The 27,187-nt window shown below is 47.1% G+C and overlaps 1 protein-coding gene across 2 annotated transcripts in view; it reads right to left on the reverse strand.

Annotated features, from left to right (window-relative positions):
- Positions 1-8,212: 8,212 nt before the first annotated feature.
- The window catches only part of CDC45 (cell division cycle 45), a 435,048-nt gene continuing 416,073 nt past the window's right edge, over positions 8,213-27,187 (reverse strand). For both annotated transcript variants that reach the window (XM_078667950.1, XM_078667952.1), the window contains one exon: positions 8,213-8,396. The gene's annotated coding sequence lies outside the window, so the exon portion shown is untranslated. The remainder of the gene's footprint in view (positions 8,397-27,187) is intronic.

The following is a 27,187-nucleotide window of genomic DNA, read 5'->3' on the forward strand; positions in this document are numbered from 1 at the left end:
AAATTTGAATGACAAGGTGTCACCTTCAAAAATGCAATACTGTTGCCAAGAAGTGACCTACCTAGGTCATCTCTTGTCAAAGGAGGGAAGGAAGTTGACCCCAGAGAGAATAAAAGCAATTACACAGATGAATGTTCCTAGCACGCAGAGAGAAGTACGTGCCTTTTTAGGTATTACCTCATATTGTAGGCAATGGATCCCAAATGTTTCTCTTTTGGCAAAACCGTTGGTAGCTTTGACTGGGAAAAATGTTCCGAGTCCAGTGCCATGGTCTGCCGAATGTCAGGAGAGTTTTTCTGAGTTACGAAATGCACTGTGTTCAGCTCCTGTATTGGGTACACCCGATTACAGTAAACCATTCACGCTCTATGTCCATGAGAGAGAAGGTTGTGCGTTGAGTGTTTTGACACAGAAATTTGGTGATAAACAACGCCCTTGTGCGTATTTCTCATCAACGTTAGATCCGGTAGCTAGAGCGTTGCCTAGTTGCTTGAGAGCCGCAGCTGCAGCCTCCATTCGACAATCTGCTGGTTTAGTAATGAACAACATGCTAGTAGTTATGGTTCCTCATGCTGTGGATACACTCATGAACCGAACCAAGACGCAGCACCTTACCAGTGCTAGATTATCAGGTTACGAACTGACATTGCTAGCAAGTCATATTCAGATCAAAAGATGCAATGTATTGAATCCAGCAACATTGTTGCCGACTAGTCAAGAGTCGAGTGATTCCGAACCACACGACTGTTGTTTTAGAACTGAGGAAGAAACAAAAGGACGAATTGATTTAAAAGACACTCCGTTATCAGATCCAGATGGCACGTTGTATGTTGATGGGTCTTGCTTCAAATTGGAGAATGGTGACGTGACTGCTGCCTATGCAGTAACGACTTTGAGTACGATTGTGGAGACTGCGAGAGTGAGTCAGAATTCTGCCCAGGCTGCAGAATTGATCGCGCTGACAAGAGCGTGCGTTTTAGCTAAGGGAAAGAGAGTGAATGTGTTCACAGATAGTCAGTACGCGTTCGGCGTGGCCCATAGTTTTGGCCGTTTGTGGAAAGAGAGAGGTTTCATTACGTCCCATGGGACTAAGATCCAACATGGTCAGCTAGTTAATGACTTGTTGGAATCTCTAACCTTGCCGACTGAAGTTGCGATTGTGAAATGCAGTGCTCATAAAGCAATCACGGATGATGTTGGTCGTGGGAATGCTTTTGCCGATGAGACTGCAAAACAGACAGCTAGAAATATGATGAGTAGAATGTATGTTGCAACGTCTGCAAGATGGATTTCTGAGTCTGGAATGTGTGAGGACACAGTGGAAAGCGTGAAAGAAATTCAGAAAGAGGCGACTGAGGAGGAAAAGCGTGCATGGAAAGAGAGCACGGGTAAATTGGACTCGAGTGGGTGTTGGATTGACTTGTCGGACCAACAGCGTTGGATGTTGCCTGATGCGTATGTGCTTGCAGTAGTAACGATGGCACATGGAACAGCGCACATCAGTTCAAAAGGGATTTGTAAAATGTTGGCTCCAGTTTGGAAGAATGATGGGATTAGTAAGTGTGCAGAGAGAGTGGTGAGAAATTGTATGGTATGCTTGATGCATAATCCTGGCAAGGGAATCCCCACACCTGCAGGTCACTTCGCTCCTCCTTCCTGCCCCTTTGAAGTGATCCAGCTAGACTTCATTCACATGGATCGTTGTAATAATCTGAAATACGTCCTAGTGGTAGTTTGTGCTTTCTCCAGATGGATCGAAGCATACCCACTGAAGGACAATACTGCTTTGTCCACTGCCAAAATCCTTCTTAAAGAGTACTTCCCCAGATTCGGAATGCCACGGATTGTATGGTCAGATAACGGAAGTGAGTTCGTAGGGAAAGTTATGCAGAGTGTATGTGCCGGCCTAGGGATTAGACAAAAGTTCCACAGTGCGAATCATCCCCAGTCCGCGGGTTTAGTTGAAGGTTACAATGGCACCCTTAAACTGAAACTTGCTAAGATACAAGCATCCACGGGTTTGCCCTGGCCAGATGCACTGCCTTTGGCTTTATCAACAAGAGCAACTGTACATTCTAGAGTAGGGCTTAGTCCATATGAAATAATTTTTGGTCGTCCTGCAAATGTTTGGGGGGTACCTAGACCGAAAGAATTTAAGCAGCTGGAATACCCAATGTTAATTGATTATCTTTTCGACTTGACTGCTAAATTGAGCCTTATTCACCAACAGGTTTTCGATGCATTGCCAAAGCCACCGGAGAGTCCAGGTCATCAGCTGAAACCTGGAGACCAAGTAGTCATTAGAAACTTTGCAAGAACGAAAAATCTTCAGCCCAGATTCGTTGGCCCTTTCCAAGTCTTATTGGCAACGAGGACTGCTATTCGGGTGGCCGGAAGGAAGAATTGGATCCATACGACACATGTCAAACGTGTGCCTCTGCCACTTCCTTACGACAACTGGGTAAAGAAAGGAATCAGTGCCTCTGAAGCAGAACAAATACCCAGGTTCATCCCTTTCAGTGATGCAGAACTGATCACTGATACATCAAACTCTGACTCTCCTCCTGAAACTGCTCTTTTGAACCCTGAACATTTGCCATCTGCGAACGTGAACATTGCAACGTCAGCTGAAAATACATTGTTTCCAGATCAGACAGTTCCTGCAAAACTGAGATACAACTTGCGACCTCGCAATATGGACAAATAAAGCAGGAAACTGCCTATTTTCACATTCGAATTTTGGTACCTTGCCTCCAGCCAGGAAGTTTGCTATTATTTTGTTGTTTTAAATTTTGCCTTGCCGTCTGGGTAGCCGTAGGGTCGTGGCTGTGTGCCTAGTTGAATCTGCGGGGGTCAGACACAAGGTCGATCTTTCTGTTAGTTCTGGGAACTCCCAGGGCTGATGGAGGCATTTTCATCTACGTACACATCATCAGTGGTCACGAGCGGATTGTAGAAGATGGAGCTTCCTGAGCTGCAAAGAAAGAATGTAATTTATGTTCGCAAAAATAGACTGTACAGAATACTTCACAGCAAAAGCTTTCTAATGCAATGTGCAGTTACATTTTTAATTGTTTTGATAACGTTGGTGGGTGGAATCATTTTTGGTGTACATTTGATTTTTATGCCGGTAACTACAGTACCTCCCCTTGATCCTACTACTTCTACGGTTTCTCCTATGCATTCTTTTCACTCATTTCCTGAACACGAACAAGCTTGACGCTCAGAATTTATTAACAATACATTTGTACAGCTCTTGCATCAACACCAACTGGTAGTTAATACTACAGACTGCTGGGTGTGTGGCTTGATACCTCACACTATGGATAAAGGCATTCCCTATCTAGTCTTGCCTTTTAGCTATATTGGATCATTTCAGGCCTTTCAGACCATTTTTTCCTATGCCCTTGAGACCTATCCTCCGCGTCCACCACGGTCCACTAAATACAACTCAGCCAACAAAGCTTTAGTCCAGGGAATTATTGACATGATTAAAGACGTCAATAATACTCCATCTTACCCTAGAGATGAATTACGAGTGTATTTGAGTTGGAACTCTACAGAGTATCGCCTTAGTTTGGGAGAAAGCAAGCGTAAAAGCTCCACTTCAGTCTGGGTCGTGCCTCACCGAGGTCAGGTCTGTTTGCAAGGAAATGGGAGAAATCTGAGAGCTCAGCTAGGGAGGAGTGAGTGCGTTGAGACTTACGTATTTCCGTCTAACTCCTCCCCTGCCTTCCTTACTGCTAGGGGTACTTACTTCATCTGTCAAGACAGAGCGTATACATGGCTGCCTGCTGACTTCTCAGGTTCATGTTATATTGCTCGATTGTTACCTCCGACATACACTGCTTCTTCAGATTATCACAAGACCAGAGTAGCAAGAGGTGTCTTCAGCAAGGAAGATACCGCTGGTCAGGAAGCTGGAGACTTCTTCAAAGGTTTCCTTCCGTTTTGGGGGCCTATGGCCAATAGTAGAAATCTACGTCAACTAACACGGGTAGTTGAATCTACTATTACAGAAACTGCTGGTGCCCTTAGTAACTTAACAGCTGAGCTTCAGGCGGATCGTCTCATGACGTTGCAGAACCGTATGGTTCTAGACGTAATACTTGCAGATCGAGGTGGGGTATGCAGAATGATCCAATCGAGCTGCTGTGTTTTTATTCCCAATAATGCTCCAACCGTCTATGAAGCGATCTCTAAGCTACACAAGATTTCCGACTCTATACACGTAGACAAGGGAAACTGGTCCTTCATGGAGTGGTTTTGGACTCTGGTATCAGCGTGGGGATGGAAGGTTCTGATGGTCATTGGTGTCATCCTAGTATTTCTGTTCTCATGCTGCCTTATTATCCAATGTGGTCCCGCTTTGTGTAGCCTCTGTGCTGCAACCTGTTTCAGAAAACCACCTGCATTAGGAGAAAAGGCACGAGACAGAATGATGATGCAACAACATGTCACTGACCTAATGAGCATAGAGTTTGATTCAGACATAGACTGAGTAATTGCCTATGTAAGGGCAAAAGGAGGGTCTGAGGTTCCGAGACGATTTTACCCGTGTTAGTAACATTGTCGCAAATGCATAATTTTGGTATCAGTGAACCGCAAATGATCCATTTAGTATATCCTGGTGTTTTCGCCATGCTACGAGCAAGAGCACTCCTGTTATGAACACATTTGTGATCTACCCGTGGCATCCATCTTAGAACACGGAAGCCATTTTGTATTCCTTGCCCTCACATAGTCAATGGACACGCAATGACCTCTTTTCATTTAAGGACACGTAGGCTTTAGCCGGCAATTCACCTTGCTAGTGACACGTGCACCTTAGGCCAGCAACGCTGTGGCAGCATGACTCGGCAAGAGCTGCCTCCCCAGCCTGAGGCCAGTCCTGCTATACTGGTTCTTGTGTTCGTTGGCCTGATCATGATTAGGCGGCCGAAGCTGGTAACCGTGCCCATTTACGACCCACAAACATCTCTTATCCTACTTTTCTATCTTCTGCACCTGGCTCTGCTCCTTTCCTTCTGGGCCTTTATTAGGGGGAGGTAACGAAATTTACGATGAGGCGGTCCGGGTCTTGAATGGAAAGTTGACATGGGATTATGATGGACTAGTGGGAACCCCTCGTTTGTTATGTTTTGACATCAGATATTGTTGACGATTCCTGTGCAAACGACAAATATTTATTGTTTAAGATACAAAGGTTTTGGAATGTGCTAACATGTAAAGAATTTGCCTGAAGCCCAATATTCAGTATATAAGGAACAACCCTCTTTGTACAAATTGAACAGGCTCCTAGATACTGCCCATGTGTAGTTTCTGTGACTTCTGTGTCCCTGCAGTAATAAACCTTTTGGTCTTTGACGCCACCATCGAGAAGCCCGTGTTTCTGTTTGTTTGTGCACCGAGACAGGTTGAACTCCGGGGTCTTCGGGTGTTATCCCCGACACCTCTGGACGGAACCAAAAAGTCCAGAACTCCACTGTGCCCTGGAGGCGAATCCTCTCTCCAGAACTGAATTCACCTGGAAAATGTTTTGCATTGTTGACAGCCTTCAGGAAGATGTATTTTTGGAAGGCACAGAATACAGAAACTACGAGGGCCCGTTTTGGCTTTCTTTCTCCCACAGGAAGGTCACTTATCAAATAAAGATGGCATTTTAAAAGACAAAATGCTCCAATACCTATGCAAAAAATGTAAGGGGGAGTAGAAAAACATTGAGGGAAGTGGTTCAAGATCAAATTCCCAAGTGAATTTTTAAGACAAAAGCCTTAGAAAGGCAGAGTTCAATGCTCCTAGGTCCAGCCAGCAAGTGCTGGAAAAAATAACAGGTAACTGCATCTAGCTAAGCATGATGGGATACTAGAGGTCTCCGAGGCCTTAAAGGTACCACATCTATTCTGAACTCTTATATTGTCAGCCTATGTATGAGGCAACATTGTCTTGCGCTTCTTCATTTCTGGGGGAAAGGATGTGGCCTAATGGCTAGAGCGGTCCGCCTCGAAGCTGGGGAACCTGGGTCGAGTCTCGGCAGGGATGCTCAACATCCTGTGATTCTGGGCAAATCACGTAATCTCCCCATGTCCAACAAAAAAATGAATGTGTCCATATGCACCGCAACTGGTGCTCATGTAATGTGCTCTGATACCATTGAGTCGAGTTTGCGCTACATAAAGCTACAAAAAATAAAAAATGAAATCTATACTCCACTAAAAAGGGTTTGTGAAAGACATTCAAATTTGTTTAGAAGAGTATTATACACTTGCATGCATAGACATCTCTCTTTGCAACCTTTTTTATTTATGAAATGAAGAATTTGGCCATTGTAGCCTCCTCCTACAGGCTGCATAATATTTTCTTTAAGTGACTATGCACCCCTTCCTGAAGGCGGCCTGCATCTACACTTAGGATATATTTGATAAAGTGCTCAGGAGTCCCCGCACGTGGGCAGGACTATTCAGTGCTTAGGATTATATATGGAAATCCCCTACGAGAGAAGTTAATTCTCAAAGTAGTCCTCAGCGTTATTGCTGTTAATGGTGAACTGACCGCAGTCATGATCAATGACATAGTAGATGTAATTGACATGGTAGTCAATGTCTTCACAGGTGTAGCCATCAAAATCAAAGCGGTTTTCAGCTACATTTTTTTTCTGTTAATGCTATATCAGTCAACTCGTTGTTCGTCATTGTTGACTTTTCCATCGATGGTGCTAAGGAGGGTTTTTGTATGTAATTGAAATCTTGTCATAAGTTGTTGTAAGCTCTGGATTTGCTTTCTACATCAAAACCCTCTCCTTTTTTCTTTAATGAAAGCGTTCATTGGATGGACATTGGTCTCTAGAAGACCTGCAGTGGGTGGTTTTTTTAAAATTCCTTTTTGGGGAGAGTCCTGTTCTAACCCAGGTTTTGAAGATTCGTCTTTTGACCTCTCCCTTTTATGAGCCTTCTTGACTGATTCGCGACCTTTCACTGATGACAGAATTTCCTTGGTTTTAACTTTTTGTGAAGAAACAGCAAAAGCCTCCTCTGCATGTTCTTCAGCCTTATTGACGAAAGGTATGACAGATTTTACAATCTTTTACCTTATGAGAATTGTGAAGCCAGCAGATTCAACCTGTTTGTGGATTTTCTGAGTGAAGTCTTTTTGCAAATGTGCCACAAGGCCTCTAAAGGTCTTTTTTTGAAACCCTCTGACAGGCTCTTGAGAAGATTTATTCAATAGATGGTGAGGGATTATAAAATTGTCCACTCAAAAGTAATGATAATCAAAGAAATTGATTGTGTAGGTTTTTCAGAAGTTAAACCGAGCACAGCTCAGGGAGACCACCCCACCCCGCCCCATCACATGACGTGTGGTAGAGAAGAATCTGAGGTAGGATATACTCGGAGGGTAGTGGTTAACATGGTGTTGCAGTCTGATTGCCTGAAGTTTGGTTCTTTTTAAATTATGTAAAAAGATATGGGATATTCTGGTAAGTCTGCTTCAAGGCCCAACAGCACATTTTCAAGAAAAATGCCATGTCACTGGAGATTTAAATGCCCTCCAAAACTCTTGCAGTGATCAAATAATTATGCCAAGAAGACCTACTTCCCTAGAACATTTCTAAAATGTACACCATGCATTTACAGAGAAACTGACAATGATATAAACGTTTTAAGATTCATTTAGGACATCTGGGTTACCAGTATATTTCTGAAGTTTTAGCGAGTTTCACAGATCCAACCAAATCTCATTGAATGTGATTTGTAAGCACAATAAAAACTTTTCTCACAAACAGAGTTGTCTCAAGAGGAATATTTTGGCAAGGTTAACACATTTCATTCCTATGGCCAATGCAAAGATCACTGCCAAAATGTTGCATTTGTGGGAAAGCAAGAGATCAGAAAATGCCCTGCAAGTCAATGCAGTGTTTAATAAGTAAATTATTTTTGAAAACATTAGTAAAATCATCAGGCTATTTAACATGTAACTGTGGAGGGGACTATTATTTGGGGTTCAGCACATTTGGGCATTCTGAGAAGAAACTATTAAAGATATCCATTAAGCAATGGCCGTCTATCAAGTGGCTTAGGTAAGAGTAACCACTAAGGCACCTGCCTTCCATCTCTATATTCTGATGCATTCAATTCAAAGACATAATAGGTTAAAATGGCATCACACATTGTTACCCATGTTTGAAACAACAGAAGAAAAGAATGCACAAAAATAAAACCATCATTTTATTTAATAATACTTTTCCTTTGACTACAATCAAGTTAATAATTTACAATTTACACACAAAATGTAGTAAAATAGGAGCAACAATAAAACCAAACATTTACACTGTAGATACAACATACAGACTGAAACATACAAATATAGATAGGGCAGGCTGATCCAGGTGCGAGGAACTAGAAGAGAAAAATACAAAAAAAGTTAGTAAATTGTATTCTTCATTCTTCACCTTGAGAATATTCACTGAATTCATTAACATTTATTTACTCCACCTATGCACATGTTCCTTAAACAGTTTTGTAGACACACGTCATACACTTTATATTTCATTCAAAAGCTTTGTATCTACATCTCCGAATAATTTTTGTTCTCATCTTACAATGAAATATCACTTGATATTCACTGGGAATTTTTGCAGTTCTACAGTATTGTTAATTTGCTGGTTCCTTAAATTGATCTTGCTCCTGCAAAACAGTAATGTTCACTATAGCACAGAACTTTGATGGGGCAACCCCTACTAACACATGCAATAGTGACTAGGAAAGCTTCCTTCCAAGATAAGTGTAGCTTTGTATATGGGCTCTAAATCAGGGACCTTTAGCTTTAGAAGGACATCATTTCTCTCCCAAGGAGAATTGGGTTTCTAGATGGAGGAAATAGCAAAGACCTTCCACAAACAAGGGTAGCGAGAAAAGAATTTAGGAAATACTTAACAATGTAGGCATTAAAGCTAGCCGATGAGCGTTTATGTAGGAGCAATGCAAACCGGCCTTCGCTAGATGTTTTTTGGCAAGTCATGGGGTGGATGGAGATATCCATAAGCAACATCAACTTCAATAAGTTTGACGAGCTAGTGAAAGGTCTCTCAGCCTATTTCAAGATGCTCATGCAGGCATTATTAAGGTTCAAGTGACCTAAAGGGCAAGATTTAAGAAGACCATGTTGCCAAGTTCAATAACTATGAGTTTGTGAAGAAAACAAGTTACTTACCTGTAACTGTAGTTCTCCAGTATTGGAAGCTTTCATAGATTCACATACCTGAATCATTTCCCCGTCGCCGAGACAGGAGTCTCCGGTACTTAAAAAATCAATGGTTAGCAGTATAGCTAACTGGAAAAGGCCTGGGCCAATTTCCCTTTTGCAACCCATAACCTTTTTTATGTAAAAAAGGACCAAACTTCTCTTAGCCAATCAGAGCCACTCACTCTCTAGAACCCTCCGGAGAGAACCTTTTGCCCCTCAGATTTTCGGGCACTTGTGCTATAATACTTTTCGTGCCAAATCCGAGGTGAGCCTCTCAGGGGAGGAGGGTGGGCGTATGTGAATCTATGAAAGCTTCCAATACTGGAGAACTACAGTTACAGGTAAGTAACTTGTTTTCTTACTCCAGTATTGGAGCTTTCATAGATTCACATACCTGAATCAGAATAGCGAGCAGTAAATTATAGCACATTTTGTTTTTGTCACCTTCTTTTCACCAATATGCAACACATGATACTTGCACATAGTAGTAACCGTATCAAATATACCTAGACATATTGCTTCTCAATGACATATCCAATATCAATCAACAATAAAATGTGCTTTTCTTACCAAACAAAGGAAGGAGGGATGAGAAAGAGGCTCACAGTTATTGGAAAAGGTTCCGCAGTACTGCTTGTCCCACTGCTACATCGCTTGTTGCATGAGCATCTAGGCAGCAATGCCTGGTGAAGGTATGCGTACTCCTCCAGGTGGCTGCTCTGCAGATGTCCTGAATGGAGACGCCTGAAAATAGAGCGGTTGAGGTTGATACCGCTCTTGTGGAATGCGCACGAACACGTGCTGTCAATGGCTTTCCCGCTGCTTGATGACAGAACTGAATGGTACTTGAGATCCATCGTGCGATTCCCCGTTTTGATAACCGGAAACCCTTCCTGGGGGCACTAAAAGCCACAAAAAATGGTGTAGATTTTCTAAAAGGTCTTGTCCTTTGCAAATAAAACTTCAGGCATCGCTGGACATCTAGAGTGTGGAGAGTCCATTCCGCCGCCGATGGTTAAGGAAAGAATCTTTTCAGGATTAAGGGCTCATTTAAAATGGAAATCCATAGGTACTTTCGGAATAAATCTTGGATTCGTTCTGAGGACTAATCGGTCTTCTCTGAATTGGAGAAAAGGCTCTTGCGTCGTAAGGGCTTGTATTTCTCCCACCCTTCTAGCTGATGTTCGAGCTATTAATAGAGCCACCTTCCAGGATAGAAATTTCAGATCAGCTTTGTGTATTGGCTCAAATGGTGGTTTGATCAGTTGTGATAAGACAATGTTCCGTTGCCATAAAGGTGGTGGAGGCCTGATGGGTGGGTAAACTCAAAACAACCCCTTCATGAATTGTTTCACAATTTTTTCCAACCACACAGAAGGACGTGCTGAGTTACTCCTGTATCTTGAAATCGCTGCCAAATGCACTTAAAGAGGCATGGGCTAATCCAGATTTCGCCAGCCTTAGTAAATATGGGATGATCTGATGCGCCTCTGCCCGCAGAGGATGCAATTAATTCTCCTGACACCAGAAGCAGAATCTTTTCCATTTCATCCTGTATGTCCTATCAGTGCTTTCTGCTCTTGCCTTTGCCAGAATTTCTCTGCATTCTGCTGGAATGTTCAAGTGATGAAATTCTTTGTAGTCAGGAGCTAGGCCGCTAATTGCAATTATGTCGGGTCTGGATGCCGCACTTGTCCATTCTCTATAGTCAGTAGTGCTGGTATTGGCCGAAGACTTATTGGCTCGGTCTCTGATAAAAAGGAGCAGCTCTGTGAACCAATGCTGCCTGGGCCACCAAGGGGCTATCAGTATTATCCTGCACGGTTCTTTCTTCATTTTCGTGAGTACTCGTGGCAGGAGGGGAATCGGCGGAAAGGCGTAGGCAATGACGTCTGACCATGCCATCGAAAACGCATTCCCCCATGATACCCTTTGGTGACGCCAGCTTGCAAAGAATCAGCATTTATTGTTCTGGGCTGTGGCAAACAGATCCACCGTTGCTATTCCCCATTTGGCAAAGATGGTCATCAGCGTGTCCTGATCTAGCTCCCACTCGTGACAGGTCGTCTTCTGCCTGCTGAGGGTGTCTGGTTGTTTTATTTTGATCCCCTGGAAGATGTATGGCTTTCAGAGTCACTCCGTGATCTATCGTCCATTTCCATATTCTCCGAGCTTCTCTTGATAGAGAGATCTTGTGCCTCCCTGTTTGTTTATGTAGTGCATTGCAGTTGTGTTGTCTGTCTGCACTAACAATGTTCTCCCTTCTATTCTTGGCAGGAAGGCCAACAATGCCAATTCTATTGTCCTTAATTCCATTAGGGTTTATGTGATGGTGTTGTTCCTGTTTGTTCCATCAGCCGCTGACCTGTAACTCCTGTATGTCTGCTCCCCATCCTTCGAGAGAGGCATCCGTGGTAACTACTAACAGAGCTGGTTTGGTCAGGTAGGAGAGACCCACCGAGATGTTCCTGCAAGTCCACCCCTTTGCTGCCTGCAACATTGGAAGCGTGATTTTTATCTTGCCCTCGAAGGATCCCTTTGCTTGGCACCACTGAAGTTATAGCTTTTCTTGTAATGGCCACATTCGTAAGCGACATAGGGGAATGAGTGGTATGCATGAGGACATTGTCCCCAGAAGCGATTTGTTATCTTCGGACTGAAGGAGACTTTCTTTTGCTGGATTCTTTGGCTACAGATACGAGTCCCAATTGTGTCTCTATGGATGGGAATGCTTTGTTTTGTGATGTATCCAGGATTGCACCTAGAAACTTGATCGTCCTGGATGGCTGTAAAGATGATTTTTCCACATTCAAGGTCAGGCCCAGGTCCGCAAAGAACTCCATGCAAGCCGCAGTTGAATCGTGAGCTTCCTCCTGCGATGGTGCCTTTACCAACCAGTCGTCCAGGTATGGAAATATTTGGTGTTTTTGTCTTCTTAGATAGCCCGTCACTGGCGCCAGACATTTTGTAAATATTCTCGGTGCAGATTTTAGGGCGAATGGTAGCACCTTGAACTGGTAATGGTCTTTGGCCACTGTAAAACGAAGGAACTTTCTGTGGGACAGATGGATGGGGATATGAAAATATGCATCCTGTAAATCTAGTGAGGTCATCTGATCTCCGGGGTTTAAGAGCAGCAGAATATCTTGCAGGGTTACCATTCTGAATGACTGTTTCTTGAGATAGGCATTTAGGGACCTTAGGTCCAAGATTGGACGCCACCTGAGAGCATCTTTTCTGATCAAGAAGAACGGGAATAAAATCCTCAGTTCGGCACCGGTTCTATTGCTCCCTTTCGGAGCATTGCCCGAATCTCCCGACGCACCCGAGATAGGTGTTTTGCTTCTTGATATGTAGTTGGCGTGGGCGGAGGGAAGTGGAGGAATTCCAATGTATGTCCGAATTGTATTATGTTGAGGACTCATTTGTCTGAGGTTATCGTCTGCCACTGTGGTAAATAATAAGTCACACTTCCACCCAGGGGAACATTTGACAAGATAGGAGAGGAAGGACCTGCAATCTGTAGTCTGTCATTGTCTTATTATCTTTTCCATAACAACCTCCTCGTCCTCTGGGAGAGGACTTAGAGTAGCCCCCAGAATGTTTCTGCCCATACTGCTGCCGATAGGGCTGCGAAGAGGAAGAGTAGGATGTGTATCTTCCCTGTTGGTAACCACCTCTATACGAGGGTTGTCCACTTCCACGGGTGCCTCGAAAAGGCACCTTCCGGTACAGTAACTCACCCAAGGATTTCGCTGTATCTGTGCCTTTTTTAATACTTTGAAGGGTCTCATCCACCAGGCGCCAAAAAGATCCTCCTCATCAAGAATTTTATTTTGGACCTCTGACCTAAAGGAAGTAGCCCTCAGCCAACCCTGGCGCCTCAAAACTGCTGCTCCTCCGAGAGAACGAAAGGCCGTGGCAGCTATGTCCATAGCGCAATCAATAACTTCAGCCGAAGTTCTCTCCCCTTGCTGCAGAACTTTCTTGGTCTCCTGCTTAGTCTCTTCCGTGAGGAGGTCAACATAGGGTGCTATATCGCACCACATCTGTCTGTCATATCTGCCCAGGATGGCAAGGGCATTAGCAGCTCTGACCAGGAGCGCTGACATGGAGGAGAATCGTTTACCTGCGTTATCTAAACGTTAACCCTCCCTATCCAGATGTGCTGAAATAGGTGCTGCTGGATTCTTTGACTTTTGTTGCGCTGCCTGCGAGATGATTGAGTCCGGTTTAGGATGGCCCAGTAAACATGCCGAGGCGTTCTCTGGCGCCTTATACTTTTTGGCCAGCCTCACCAGTACCGTTGTAACCGTTGCTGGAGTGGTCATGACCTGTAATCCTTCTTTCCATATGTGGTCAATAATTGGTATAGACCCAATTGATTTTTGATAGGGCTCTTTAAAGTCATACAGAAAACATTCTGCTTAAGCTGTTTTCATTGGCAGCTGAAATCTTTATGCCGCTCTCTATTAAGTTGTGGAATCCACCAATACCCACTGGTGGAGAATCCGCCGGTACTTGGGTGGGTGATGGTGGAGATGGAATCAGGTAATCATCCCATTCTCTGTGGGGCTCCGTTAGCTTCCTTTCTTCGCGGTCCTCATCATCTGTGGTCCCAGGATCCTGTTGCTGTTGGACCGGAGGTGTCAGGGGAGCAGTATCTAGTAGGCTTTTCCTACTGCAGACTGGAGTTGCCGGAATTGAACGAGGGCGTGAAGGTGGAACGTACTGAGGAACCCCTAATGGAGGAAACCTTTTTATAATCCGCCAACATGGATTGCAAATCCATCAGCATGGATGATGGCATTGCTACCATCTCTTCCTGAGGCTCTTGTTGGTAACGGTGGTATGAGATGCTGTGATACTCTTCATACCCTTCTTCATCATCTTCTTGACATTTTACATGGAGCTCAGATGGGCTTGTGGCATACCCAAAGGGCCCATCATCCTCCTCATCATCATCGGACTCTTCCTCCTCCAAAATGTGCGACGGGACCAATGGAGTCATTTTACTTGGGGAAGTCACTGCTGGCGTGATCATCTTCATGTTCTTTTCCTGAGTTAGTCACGTCGACGAGCCTGTCGAGATAGTCGTCGATACCACCGCCGACGAAGCTGTTGTCAGTGCAGTAGATCCATTCCTCGCCAACGACATAGTAATAGTCGATGTTCCCGTCGACGACCTCATTGTCATCACCGTCGACGACACTGCCGTCATCCTCGCCGTCGTCATCCTCACCGTCGACGTCATCGATGTCACCGGCGTTGACGCTCCCGTCGTTGTCGCTCCCATCGACGCTGGCTCTAATACAATTAATGGTAGCTCTTGTACCTTCGTCGTCGCTGTAGACTATGATTTCTTCGTCGACGGCCTCGTCGACTATGACAATTTTTTCACCTTCTCCTCAGGAATACTAGAGGATGGCTTCTTGAATGATGCAGGAGCCAACGGTAGTGTTTTTGAAGGCTCAGAAGAGGCTCTTTTGGATTCTTTTTCATTCAAAGTGAGTCCTTTGCTCTCCTTTGGCTTTTTCTGAGGAGATTTTGAAGGACTACGCCCTGAAGACCCTTGGGTGGTCTTTAGGGCCTTCTCAGGACGGTCCCCTGAGGATGAGCCTGAGGAGATCTTGATCTTTTTTGAGATCTCCTGGATGAAGGGGAGGATTCCTGGTCACTATCACTAGAAACCACCTCCTTTCTGGCCTTGATCTTTTGAAGCCAAATTAAAAGGCGTTCTTCACAATCTCTAAGGGTCTTACTAGACAAAGTGCGACATACCTTGCAATCCTTTGCTTGGTGGTCCGGGTAAAGACAGTGTATACAGTCTTCATATGGGTCATCGGTGTAGAGTCTCTTTTTAGAGCAGGTGGCACTGGCTCTAAAAAGTCCCTTTTTCTCCTTTCCAGCCATTCTCAAGAATGTAGATGAGAAATAGATTATAAACTTCTCAAATCCACAATAAATAGACTGATAATGAAGCTTCTATCCAGTTGGAAATCCAGAGTTTGAGCAGAGCTCAAAGGAGACTCCCTAGCACAACGTGCGGTAGAAAATCTGAGGGGCAAAAGGTTCTCTCAGGAGGGTTCTAGAGGGTGAGTGGCTGTCACGGTTCGCGGCTGTTGCCGCGTCCGGCCATCCCCACAGATACACACACAGAACGCTGGAATACTCACTTCCGGGCGGAAGTTGAGTCCCGGTCTAGTCCCGGGCAGCGACCTGGGAGCATAAAAGCACTTCCGGGGGAATCGCATAAACATCGCGTTTCCCACCGGCTCTGTGCTTCGAATTCCTTCCTGGATGCTCCTGTGAGGCGGACTTCGTTTGCTGTTGCTGAGACTCGCCAGCTGCCTGCAGAGTCACGCCGCGCTGAAGCGCTGTTCTGCTGTCACGTCTGCTACACGCGCAGGAGCGCTTGCTGAGACTCGTCAGTTACTTGCAGAAACACGCTGCGCTGGAGCGCTGTTTGCTGCCACGTCTGCGCTGCTCAGGAGCGCTTGACTGTTTTTCATCCTGGGTTGTCCAGGGCTGTACCTGTTGTTTTCTTTAACCCTTGCCGCGCAGGAGCGCATTGAAGGGGGTTAAAGGACCTTTGCACCGGAGTGCTTGTTTTGGTTTGGTTTCATTAAGACTACGGTTTCCCACCGCGCAGGAGCGCTACATGGGAAACAGCTCTGCTAACAAGAGTATTGTAAATAGCTTGTGTTACGTATCAGGGATGCCACATGTTGAATGACTACGCTCTATTCCCTGCTACTCGCGCAGGAGCGCTTTGTTTTCCAATTTTGACTCGGTTCAATTGCACCTGCGCAGGAGCGCTTCTTTTGGTTTGGGCTTGGGTGCAATGCGCAGGAGCGCCTCACCTTGGCTATCCTTATCCGGAGCTGAACCTGTCTGGGTACAGCTATTCCCGGAAGCATTGGTGAGTTCCTAGAGGGATACTAGGTCTGTGTGTGCCTTTGTGGGGTGGTTCTTTTCTGATCTGGCTCCTTCTCGGATATGGCTCTTTATTGGTTTCCAGTTGACACCGGGACGCCCCGCCAGCTCCACGCTATTATTTAGCCTCTACACCCTGGCTCCCTTCCCTGCGTCCATCTCATCCCTGCTGGGTCTTGCCTTCCATGAGGGTCAGGTGGGTACAGGGACGGGTGCTCTTGTCGTCTCTGCGGAATTGCGTCACAAGCAGAGGTAAGTCTTGTGGGGCACCTGACAGAATTCGAAGCCCACGGTAACCATTGCGCCAAGACGACATGGGCGACCCGGAGGTCACTCGGCAAGATATCGCCGTCATGCTGGCTGCCATGCAGACTGAGAACCTTGCTTTGCGCCATGACATAACGGCCCTACAGGGCCAAATGGCAGCTGGGGTCACCAGTCCTTGGGGTACCACTCCTAGCCCTAGAGTCAGACAAGACGGCCTGTTGAGACAACCTACGTTTACCTTTGGGGGGTCCTCCGCCGCCACCAACCAAGACACTGCCATTCAGGTGGTCACTCCCCATCCTGTGCAGTTGGCACCACCCGAACGCTTCTACGGTGATAGTACTAAGTACGGAATATTCATCCATCAATGTCAACTGCATTTTATGGCTAGGATCGCGGCCTTTCCCGATGATGCATCCAAGGTCGCCTACATACTGTCTTACATGGGCGGGGATGCTGCTCAGTGGTCCATTTCCTTGGTAGAGAACGACGATCCTATGCTCAACCACCTGCCAGCGTTCAAGGAAGCCATGCGGCGTATGTTCGCTCGCCATACCTTTGTACAAGCCGCAGACAATGAGTTGCTCGGCCTCAGACAAGGCAACCAAGACTTGCTCCATTACATCACCATGTTCAGCAGGCTTGTTATCGAGGCCCACTGGCCTGAGGACAAGAAAGTGTCTGTGTTCTATCGGGGGTTACGGGATGACCTGAAGGATCTCATCTCGCAGTATCCCGATCCGCCAGACGCTATAAGGCCTTTCATCGACATGGTGGTGAAAATTAACTTCCGACTACAGGAAAGAAAAACAGACAGGGGGGAAAGGCAGCGACAACCGTCTCTTGCCCTTTGGGGACAAGGGCGTCGAGAAAGCCAAAGAGGAATCAAATCCCCAGGGTGAGGCGTCCAAACCCATGCAGATCGGCGGCATAAGAGGACCCTTGACCAGTCAAGAAAGGGAAAAAAGAAGGAAGCAGAACCAGTACCTGTATTGTGGCAAAAGCGGACACTTCGTGAGGGAATGCCCTGCGAAACCATCAAAACCGCGAGGCAGAAGGCCGTATGCGTTGCCCATCAGCAAGGGCGACAAGACGGGAAACGAGACAACCCAGAAGACATGGGGATCCGTCCTCTGGGTTCTTCGTCTTGTACATCACCGATCCCTGCAGTATACGACGGTAGTCATCACGTCGGCATGGACGTGACCTTACGGAATCTGGCGGGCAGGACTTGGTTGGTGACCTCCATGTTGGATTCCGGGGCGACAGGCTGTTTTATCGATACAGCGTTTTCCCGTGCCTTGGGCATTGACACAGTGACGAAGGCCCAACCAGAACCAGTCAAGGCTGTTGATGGAACGGACCTGACTTCGGCCCTATCAGACACCGAACAGAGAACATGACGATGTCCCTGTCTAACAACCACACCGAGTCCATTAGTTTCGACGTCATCGATGCCCCTCAATTCTAGGTGATTTTAGGTTTGCCGTGGTTGGTGAAGCACAATCCCCGCATCGATTGGGTGACCAGAATCATCCACCTAGAGCCGGAACATTGCTGTAGCACCTGTTACGCAAAGGACGACCTGCCAGACACTCGCTCCATACAAGCACACTCGTTGCCAGTACTAGGCATGGGGATGGTTTCCCAAGGAACCATATCGAAGGAATATCTGGACCTAGCAGAAGTGTTCGACAAGAAGGGAGCCAATACTCTGCCACCCCATCGGTCATTCGACTGCCAAATCGACCTGATCCCCCGGCTCCACGTTGACATGCAGCAGGATTTATTCGCTCACGGAAAAGGAGAACATCCACCTCCGCTCCTATCTGGATGAATACCTAGACAACGGGTTTATTCGTCACTCCAGATCTCCTGTTTCCTCTCCTCTTTTTTTTGTGTCGAAAAAGGAAGGGGATCTGAGGACCTGCATAGACTTTCGCGCGATGAACACCATCACCGTGAAAAACCGGTACCCGCTACCGTTGATCTACAATCTCCTGGACCAGGTCAAAAACGCCTCCATCTACACGAAACTCGACCTACGGGGTGCCTACCATCTTGTCAGAGTCCGGAAGGGAGACGAATGGAAGACCGCCTTCCGGACGAAGTTCGGTCTGTTCGAATATCAGGTCATGCCTTTCGGACTCTGCAACGCCCCCACAGCGTTCCAGTTCTTCATCGATGTAGTGTTGAGGGACTTCATCGACGTCTTTTGTATCGTCTACATAGACGACATCTTGATTTACTCACAGACCACCGGAGAGCACATTCAACACGTGCGTTCCGTCCTACAACAGTTGGAAAAACACCGTCTGTACGTGAAGTTGGAGAAGAGCGTTTTTCACGTCACATCTGTTGAGTTCCTGGGGCACATCATCACTCCGGCAGGCATCCAAATGGACAACAAGAAAGTGGAAGCCATCCTGTCTTGGCATACCCCGGAGTCCGTAAAAGGGGTCCAAAGGTTCCTTGGTTTTTCCAACTACTACCGTCGATTAATCACAGGATTCTCCGAGATGGTGGCCCCCATCACACGCTTGTTGCGCAAAGGGGTACGTTTTGGTTGGGACCAAAAAGCAGACGACGCCTTCCAAGAACTAAAGAGACGGTTTACCGTAGCCCCGGTCCCGGTACACCCCGACACCGAGCAACCCTTCATAGTGGAGGCAGACGCCTCTAGGGACGCCATAGGCGGAGTGCTATCACAAAGAAGCATCAGCACAGGACAGCTGCATCCTGTGGCCTTTTACTCCAAGAAGCTCCAACCCGCTGAACGCAACTACACCATGTCTGATCGGGAGCTCCTAGCCATCAAGACCGCGTTCGAGGAATGGCGCCACTTCCTGAAGGACGCCAAACACACAGTAACCATCTACACAGACCACAGAAACCTTCAGTTTCTACGATCAGCACGTGCCCTCACAGCCCGACAGCTCCGATGGACCCTGTTCTTCAATGAGTACAACTTCGTGATCACGTTCCGGCCAGGGTAAGACAACGCCAAAGCGGATGCGCTTTCGCGACTAGCTGAATCCGACGAAGACGCCGAAGACCTCGAGGCTGTCTCCATCTTACCGGAGAAAACTTTCCAGGGCATAGTCGCATCTATAGATCCCATCTACCAGGCGGAACCAGACAGGAAGCAGTCCGATCCAGTGGTCCTGGCAGAAGACGAAGAAGGCGGGACGTGTATGAACGGGTCACGGTATAAAGGAGAAAAGAGGTGCCTTCCAGGGGTGCCTGGACAGACAAAAGCCCTTTACTCGTGCCATGATCATGTCCTCTCCGGCCATCCTGGTTACCACAAAACGCTCGATCTCATGCGGAGGCGGTTCTGGTGGCCGACGATGGTGACCGACACAAAAAACCATGTGATGAACTGCGCCGTTTGTCTGCTAGGCAAGAACAGATCAGAACCATCGGTTGGCCTTTTGCGTTCCATTCCTGTACCGCCGTTTCCATGGCACACCATATCCATGGATTTCGTGGTCGAGCTCCCGCTCACCAAGACTGGTCACACCACAGTTCTCACCATAGTGGACTACCTCTCCAAGATGGCGCATTTCGTACCCTTGACGAAATTGCCCACGGCGGCCGAATTGGCCTTGATCTTCGTACAAGAGGTGGTTCGCCTCCATGGCATCCCGTCTGTGGTCATAACGGATCAGGGATCGCAATTAGTGTCCCGCTTCTGGAAGGAGGTATGCAGGATACTCGAGATGGACGTACACCTCTCCTCAGCGTACCACCCCCAGACCGATGGTCAGGCCGAAAGGACGAACCACACCATGGAGCAGTTCCTCCGCTGTTTGCTGCTTACGGTCGAGAAGGAATGGTCCGAGGTGCTATGGATGGCGGAGTACACGTACAATAACAGCAAGCATTCAGCCATCGGCATGTCCCCGTTCTTTTGCCTCCAAGGACGTCATCCCCGCACCTCTGCCTGGGAGGTACCTCTGGATAGCCAACTGCCCACTGTGCGGTCTTATCATGAGTCACTGCGCGGGCTCTGGCAGCAGGCACGGTTCGAGCTGGCCAAGGCGAAGGACACCTACAAGGCGCATGCCGATGCTCATAGACAGGAGGAACCCGCTTATCGCACGGGTGATAGGGTGTGGCTTTCCATTCGGCACCTGAACGTGCACGGACCCAAGAAGCTGTTGCCTCGTTTTGTGGGTCCCTTTGTTATCGAGAAAGTGATCAACCCTTTGGCCATGAGGCTGTCGCTTCCTCCGCACATGAAAATCAATCCGGTCTTCCATGTCTCCCTTCTGCGTGCAGTCCAGTCTGGCGGCTCTATTCCCTCTCCTCCTTCTCCGGTGGTGGTGGAGGGCCATGTTGAGTATGAGGTCAGGGCTGTCTTGGGGTCCCGTCGTACCAGGGGCAACCTAGTGGACTGGAAGGGGTACGGTCCCGATGAGCGGTCCTGGGAGCCCTTATCCCATGTGCGCCACGCTCCTGTTCTGGTTCGTGCCTTCCATCTGAGTCATCCCCTGAGCCCTCGCCCTGTCTCTCCTTTCTGATTTCCGGGGGTGTTGGGGGGGTTCTGTTCTAGGGGGGGGGGGGGGGGGGGGGATGCTGTCACGGTTCGCGGCTGTTGCCGCGTCCGGCCATCCCCGCAGATACACACAGAACACCGGAATACTCACTTCCGGGCGGAAGTGGAGTCCCGGTCTAGTCCCAGGCAGCGACCTGGGAGCACAGAAGCACTTCCGGGGGATTCGCATAAACATCGCGTTTCCCGCCGGCTCTGTGCTTCGAATTCCTTCCTGGATGCTCCTGTGAGGCGGACTTAGTTTGCCGTTGCTGAGACACGCCAGCTGCCTGCAGAGTCACGCCGCGCTGAAGCGCTGTTCTGCTGTCTCGTCTGCTACACGCGCAGGAGCGCTTGCTGAGACTCGTCAGTTACTTGCAGAAGCACGCCGCGCTGGAGCACTGTTTGCTGCCACGTCTGCGCTGCTCAGGAGCGCTTGCCTGTTTTTCCTCCTGGGTTGTCCAGGGCTGTACCCGTTTGTTTTCTTTAACCCTTGCCGCGCAGGAGCGCATTGAAGGGGGTTAAAGGACCTTTGCACCGGAGTGCTTGTTTTGGTTTGGTTTCATTAAGACTACGGTTTCCCACCGCACAGGAGCGCTACATGGGAAACAGCTCTGCTAACAAGAGTATTGTAAATAGCTTGTGTTACGTATCAGGGATGCCACATGTTGAATGACTACGCTCTATTCCCTGCTACACACGCAGGAGCGCTTTGTTTTCCAATTTTGACTCAGTTCAATTGCACCTGCGCAGGAGCGCTTCTTTAGGTTTGGGTGCAACGTGCAGGAGCGCCTCACCTTGGCTATCCTTATCCGGAGCTGAACCTGTCTGGGTACCGCTATTCCCGGAAGCATTGGTGAGTTCCTAGAGGGATACTAGGTCTGTGTGTGCCTTTGTGGGGTGGTTCTTTTCTGATCTGGCTCCTTCTCTGATCTGGCTCTTTATTGGTTTCCAGTTGACAGCGGGACGCCCCGCCAGCTCCACGCTATCATTTAGCCTCTACACCCTGGCTCCCTTCCCTGCGTCCATCTCATCCCTGCTGGGTCTTGCCTTCCACAAGGGTCAGGTGGGTACAGGGACGGGTGCTCTTGTTGTCTCTGTGGAATTGCGTCACAAGCAGAGGTAAGTCTTGTGGGGCACCTGACAGTGGCTCTGATTGGCTAAGAGAAATGTTTAGTCCTTTTTTACATAACAAAGGTTATGGGTTGCAAAAGGGAAATGGGCATAGGCCTTTTTCAGTTGGCTATACAGCTAACCATTGCTTTTTTATGTACTGGAGACTCCCGTCTCGACGACGGGGAAATGATTCAGGTATGTGAATCTATGAAAGCTCCAATACTGTGGTAAAAGGGTAGTAAGACGTCCTTGACTAATTGATCAAAAACACCATCCCGCGGATCAATTCTCGATACCTGGAAGTAAAGTCCTAGCTACTGAACCTACTATGAAGAGATGTGTGATCTCTTCAAGGCTTTGCATATCATTGCTGATAATGAAATTGTGGCCTATTGTAATTATTCTGCTTACAGCAACCTACGTACTAGATAGAGAGGTTTTGGCAATAAGCTAGCCCTATTACCTTGCCCCTCCTTCAAGTGGGCCCTTCATCTTGCTCAGTTTTGTTTATTTACTGTAAGAAGTATATCATGATTGTTGAGGGTCGAGATTTGGCTTTTATAACAGCAGCTTGACAAGACCCCACTTTCTACCTTTGAGGTACAATGTAAGAAGAAAAACAAGCACTGGCGTTGCCAATAGGTCTCGCAGTAGGAAAGTTTGAGCTATTGGTTTTCTAAATGACATTTTATTTTTTTGTTTTGTGATTTACAATGCCCATACTTTTAACTTTTCGCATTAGGAAAGTTTGAGCGATTGGTATTGTAAATGACACTTTTTTTATTTATGTCTTAGTTTTGAAAATAGCAAAATTAATAGCTTTGTCAGTTACAATGTCAATAGTTTTAACTTTCGCAAATGTGACACCTGTAGCATTTGTAATGCAATGTGTGTTGTATTTACGTGACTTAGATGTATTGATATTACAAATAACAATGGCTTTTAATTTTGTAAATAATTAATACTTAAATAAAAGTTATTGTAATTTATAATGGCAATAGCTTAAACGTTTGTAAATAAATTTTGTGAAGATTATGTTCAGTGTATTTTATTGTGACGAAAATCCAAGAACATTGCATTTGCACCTACACACACATATGTGTTGTAGCACTGAGTGGTGTGAGGGTGAGTGAGGGGGTGGGAGTGAGGGGGTGTGAGGGTGAGTGTGTGAGGGTGAGGTTGTGAGGCTGAGTGAGGGTGAGAGGGTTGTGAGGGGGGTGAGGATGAGGGGGGGGTGAGGGTGAGTGAGGGTGTGAGGGTGAGGGTGGGTGAGGGTGTGACAATGGGTGAGGGTTTGTGAGGGTGAGAGGATGTGAGGGTGTGTGATGAATAAAAAAAATAAATACATTTGTATACGCTTGCACAATGGCAATACAAAAATGCTCAATGCATAATGGCACGTTTGCATAAAGCAGAAAGTAAAGTCAGACATCAGCGAAGTAGCCATCTTTAAAGACAAAAGTATAGCCTTCTGATAAACGTAGTAACAACCAAAACACTTCTGTTCGCAAATATTAAAAACGCTGTGCAGTTAAAAAAGGAATAGAATCAAACATTATGAAATGTAAAATAAATATACATACTTAAAAATATGAAGACACTCGCTATTGAAGTTTTTCAATATAAGTTTAAGCCTGGGTCGTACTTACTCGAGCTTACATGTCGGCACAACCACAGTGCACACGGCCCTTCAACCCGATTGTTGCCCTGGTAACGGACGCCGCTGAAACGCTGCTGAAGGAGCGGTGGTGGTGGAATAGGCAGAATCCTGGTGAGGAATCCCAGGGGCAGACGGAGGATGGAGAAGGACAGCGGGTGGGGATAGATCCGGGGCAAGGGGTTAAGGGGTGGCATATATGTATGAAGGGAGGCGGGAAGAGAGCGAGATACCTTGTCCTTTTTTTTTAAGATATCCGTTGATTTTTAAATAGAATGTGTTATTTATATAATTTGGTTAGTATTACAATTATTTGAGAGGGGTGCGGGGAGCATTGGAAACCCCCCGTAAACCACTCTGATTGCAGCGCAGCCCAGCACAAGGGTAGTGTTGCTGAAATGAGCGTGCAATGAATGCTCGACTAAGTTATGGCAGCAAAGCTTCCGGGATGTGCGCTCCTGCAGATTTGAGGCCCCTCTCTCTGCTGTATGTGTTTGCAGCCCTCCCGTCTCCCCTACCGATTAAGGCGCCCCTTAGTAATCAACATACAAATAGCTTAAGTTGATGGACGATAAGTGATAAGTTAACATACATTTTGTATGAGCGAGTCCATTGAAGAGAAGTGCGTTCGATATCCCGGCCCCCAGGTTTAAAGGCCGTCTTTTTCAACGCCGAAAATGAATTCAGTCCATTGGACGGGGTTTTTCGAAATTATATTTCCTTCAAAACATATAACACAAGTTAGGTTCGTCCCGGCCTCTTCTACTGTCGTTGTATTTTTCCTAACAATTTTTTTTTAATTGTCCTGCTACGCGCAAAGGCATTGTAAGAGTTCAAGGTATTACTTACATGCCGATATACCAGACACAAACTGGTAAGTGGGCCAGTGAAAATAAGTGTGGCACAGTAGGACATGTAATTTATAATCATTGTACTAGAAAATGCACAAAAAACCAAGACGGAGGGCATTGCTGTGGGGAGAGGGGAAGAGAAATGCGACACGGCAGGCAGGGGAGGGGGCGGAGCGGCGATGAGGGTGTGAAGCAGCAGGGGCCTGCTAGATTCCTTGTCGGTCTTTTCCTTAGTTAATGCTGATAAGCATCTTCAGGCAGTCACAAGAAGGTGCAAGTAAGGGAACAGTGTCACGCGACAATAGGTTCTCGAATGCAAAGTTTCTCTGAACAGGAAATCCTGAGGTGTTGCACTCCTTCCCGCCTTAAGATGTAACTTCCCCTCACTTCATACAAAGAGTGTAGGTGTGTGAGGCAACTCCACTTTGCTGCCTAGGACGCCACCAGCAGATGGTGCAGGGCAGGAGCACATGGGCCCATTTGTTAGAGTGCAGGGCGGTGCCAGCATAATGCGACGTCACCATTTCAGCGCCAACTCTCTTTGGTGCCAGTTTGTATCAATGCCTGGACTACACATATGATATGAAAAGTGCATGATCTAATAGTCTACTGCTTGCAGCCTACAGCCTGTCTGTGTGTCTGCCTGAGCAGAGAACATAATACAAGCAGGGCAGTGTTTAATGTAAATCTGTGAGTCGGTCTCCATTATGCATATGGCATAAATAATGCAGTTTTAGGAGGAGGCCTGTAGGTCTACCCAACCTGAGCACAGTATGGACACACATAGCAGAAAATTTAGAATCGGTCAGCGGACCACATGCCAATGATATGAGAGTACTTTTATATAATCTCCTTCTGCGAATAGTGCGGTGTTAACATCCTGCCTGTGTATCAGTCTTTGTAAATCACATGCTACAAACATGTTGTCCTTGGGGTGACCTACGTGTTTGCTTTCCATAACCACAGGCCAGGTGCACATGAGGAACCATACACAGGCTGTGAGGTTGCCCGCAGAGTGTGTGTGGTTGCTTGACATAAGTATGTCTATGTGCCTTGCTGCACTAAGCACGTGAGAAACACAGTGATGTGTTTACACTAGCGTCATGATACTAATAGATAAGCTGCGTTTATTCTAACATGATGCAATAACAATGCTGCGTGTGTTCGTCTACGTCAATCCCTGCAGTGTTTGCAGCCTGCCCGCCCACGCTCATCAGGACACAAATAGTGCAGTGTTAGCTCTGTATCTTGCTTACCCAAATCACATGATCCTTACAAGGGAACGATTTTCACTCTGTGAGGCTGACTTCCCTATGTATTTATATCTGCATTGCTGCACTAAGCACATTACACAAATAGTACAGTGTGCAACTGTGTGTGATGAGGCTGCACGAAGCACTTATGCAAAACAGAGTGGTGCAAGTCGGCCTGGGTGCCTGCTGTGCAAGCACCTGACACACAACGTGCAAACGGTTGAAGTGTTAAAACAATCACACCCAAAAGGTTTAATAGTAATACATGCCAATGTCGAGTACGAAGATATCGCCAGGGCGAGTGTCGCTTTACTTTATTAAGTCCGCTGGGTCGATGTTTTGGAATGAATGTTATTGTCTGACAAACCTGCATGTCGATATTTTGACGGTGACATTTCTCTAAGAACACAGCCCGAAGTAGCCGAGAAAGGTGAGAAAATCTCTAGTCCCACCCATCAGGAATTCGTATGGTGGTCAAGAAAGGATGTCAACCACGCGCCCGGAGGCGCTGTAAAAGGCGGAGGCTCTCACTGGAGAGCGGGGGCATTTTCTGCAACACCTACCTGACGCCGGGGGGTCACTGCTGTTACCGCTGCTGCCGCCATTGAAGCCGCTGGGTCCCCGACGCTGCGAGGTGGAACTGCAGCTCCCAGCAGGCTTCGCAAGTCCAGCCCAGCCGCTTCCTGTCACCACGCGCCCGGAGGCGCTGTAAAAGGCGGAGGCTCTCACTGGAGAGCGGGGGCATTTTCTGCAACACCTACCTGACGCCGGGGGGGGGGGTCACCGCTGTTACCGCTGCTGCCGCCATTGAAGCCGCTGGGTCCCTGACGCTGCGAGGTGGAACTGCAGCTCCCAGCAGGCTTCGCGAGTCCAGCCCAGCCGCTTCCTGTCACCACGCGCCCGGAGGCGCTGTAAAAGGAGGCTCTCTCCGCATCGCGGACGCGCGCGGGCGTCGCCGGGCTGAGCCCGGGCAGAGGTCGGGCCGTCTGTGGCCGTCCGGGGACGACCAGGGACGGGACGGGCGACCCCCTTTAGCATCACTTGTGAGTACAGCCAAGTGATAAACTGTGGATTTATTTTATTTTATATTTGCTGTTCGTGTCCTCTGAACTACCACCCAATATGTCTATCCAATCCACTTTACCAGATAACTATTTATTGAAAGTAGTTCACAGAATTAATACTGACAGAAGGAAATCTCTAGGGAAAAGTACCTTGCAAGACTCCCCTTTGGTTATGCCTCTGGATTCCAATATTGTTGATATAAATACGATCAATGACATCGTTACAGCAGTTGAGACTGATAATACTAGTATCAATGTAGAAT

Source organism: Lissotriton helveticus, chromosome 11 (genome assembly GCF_964261635.1).
Source record: "Lissotriton helveticus chromosome 11, aLisHel1.1, whole genome shotgun sequence".
Taxonomy (NCBI): domain Eukaryota; kingdom Metazoa; phylum Chordata; class Amphibia; order Caudata; family Salamandridae; genus Lissotriton; species Lissotriton helveticus.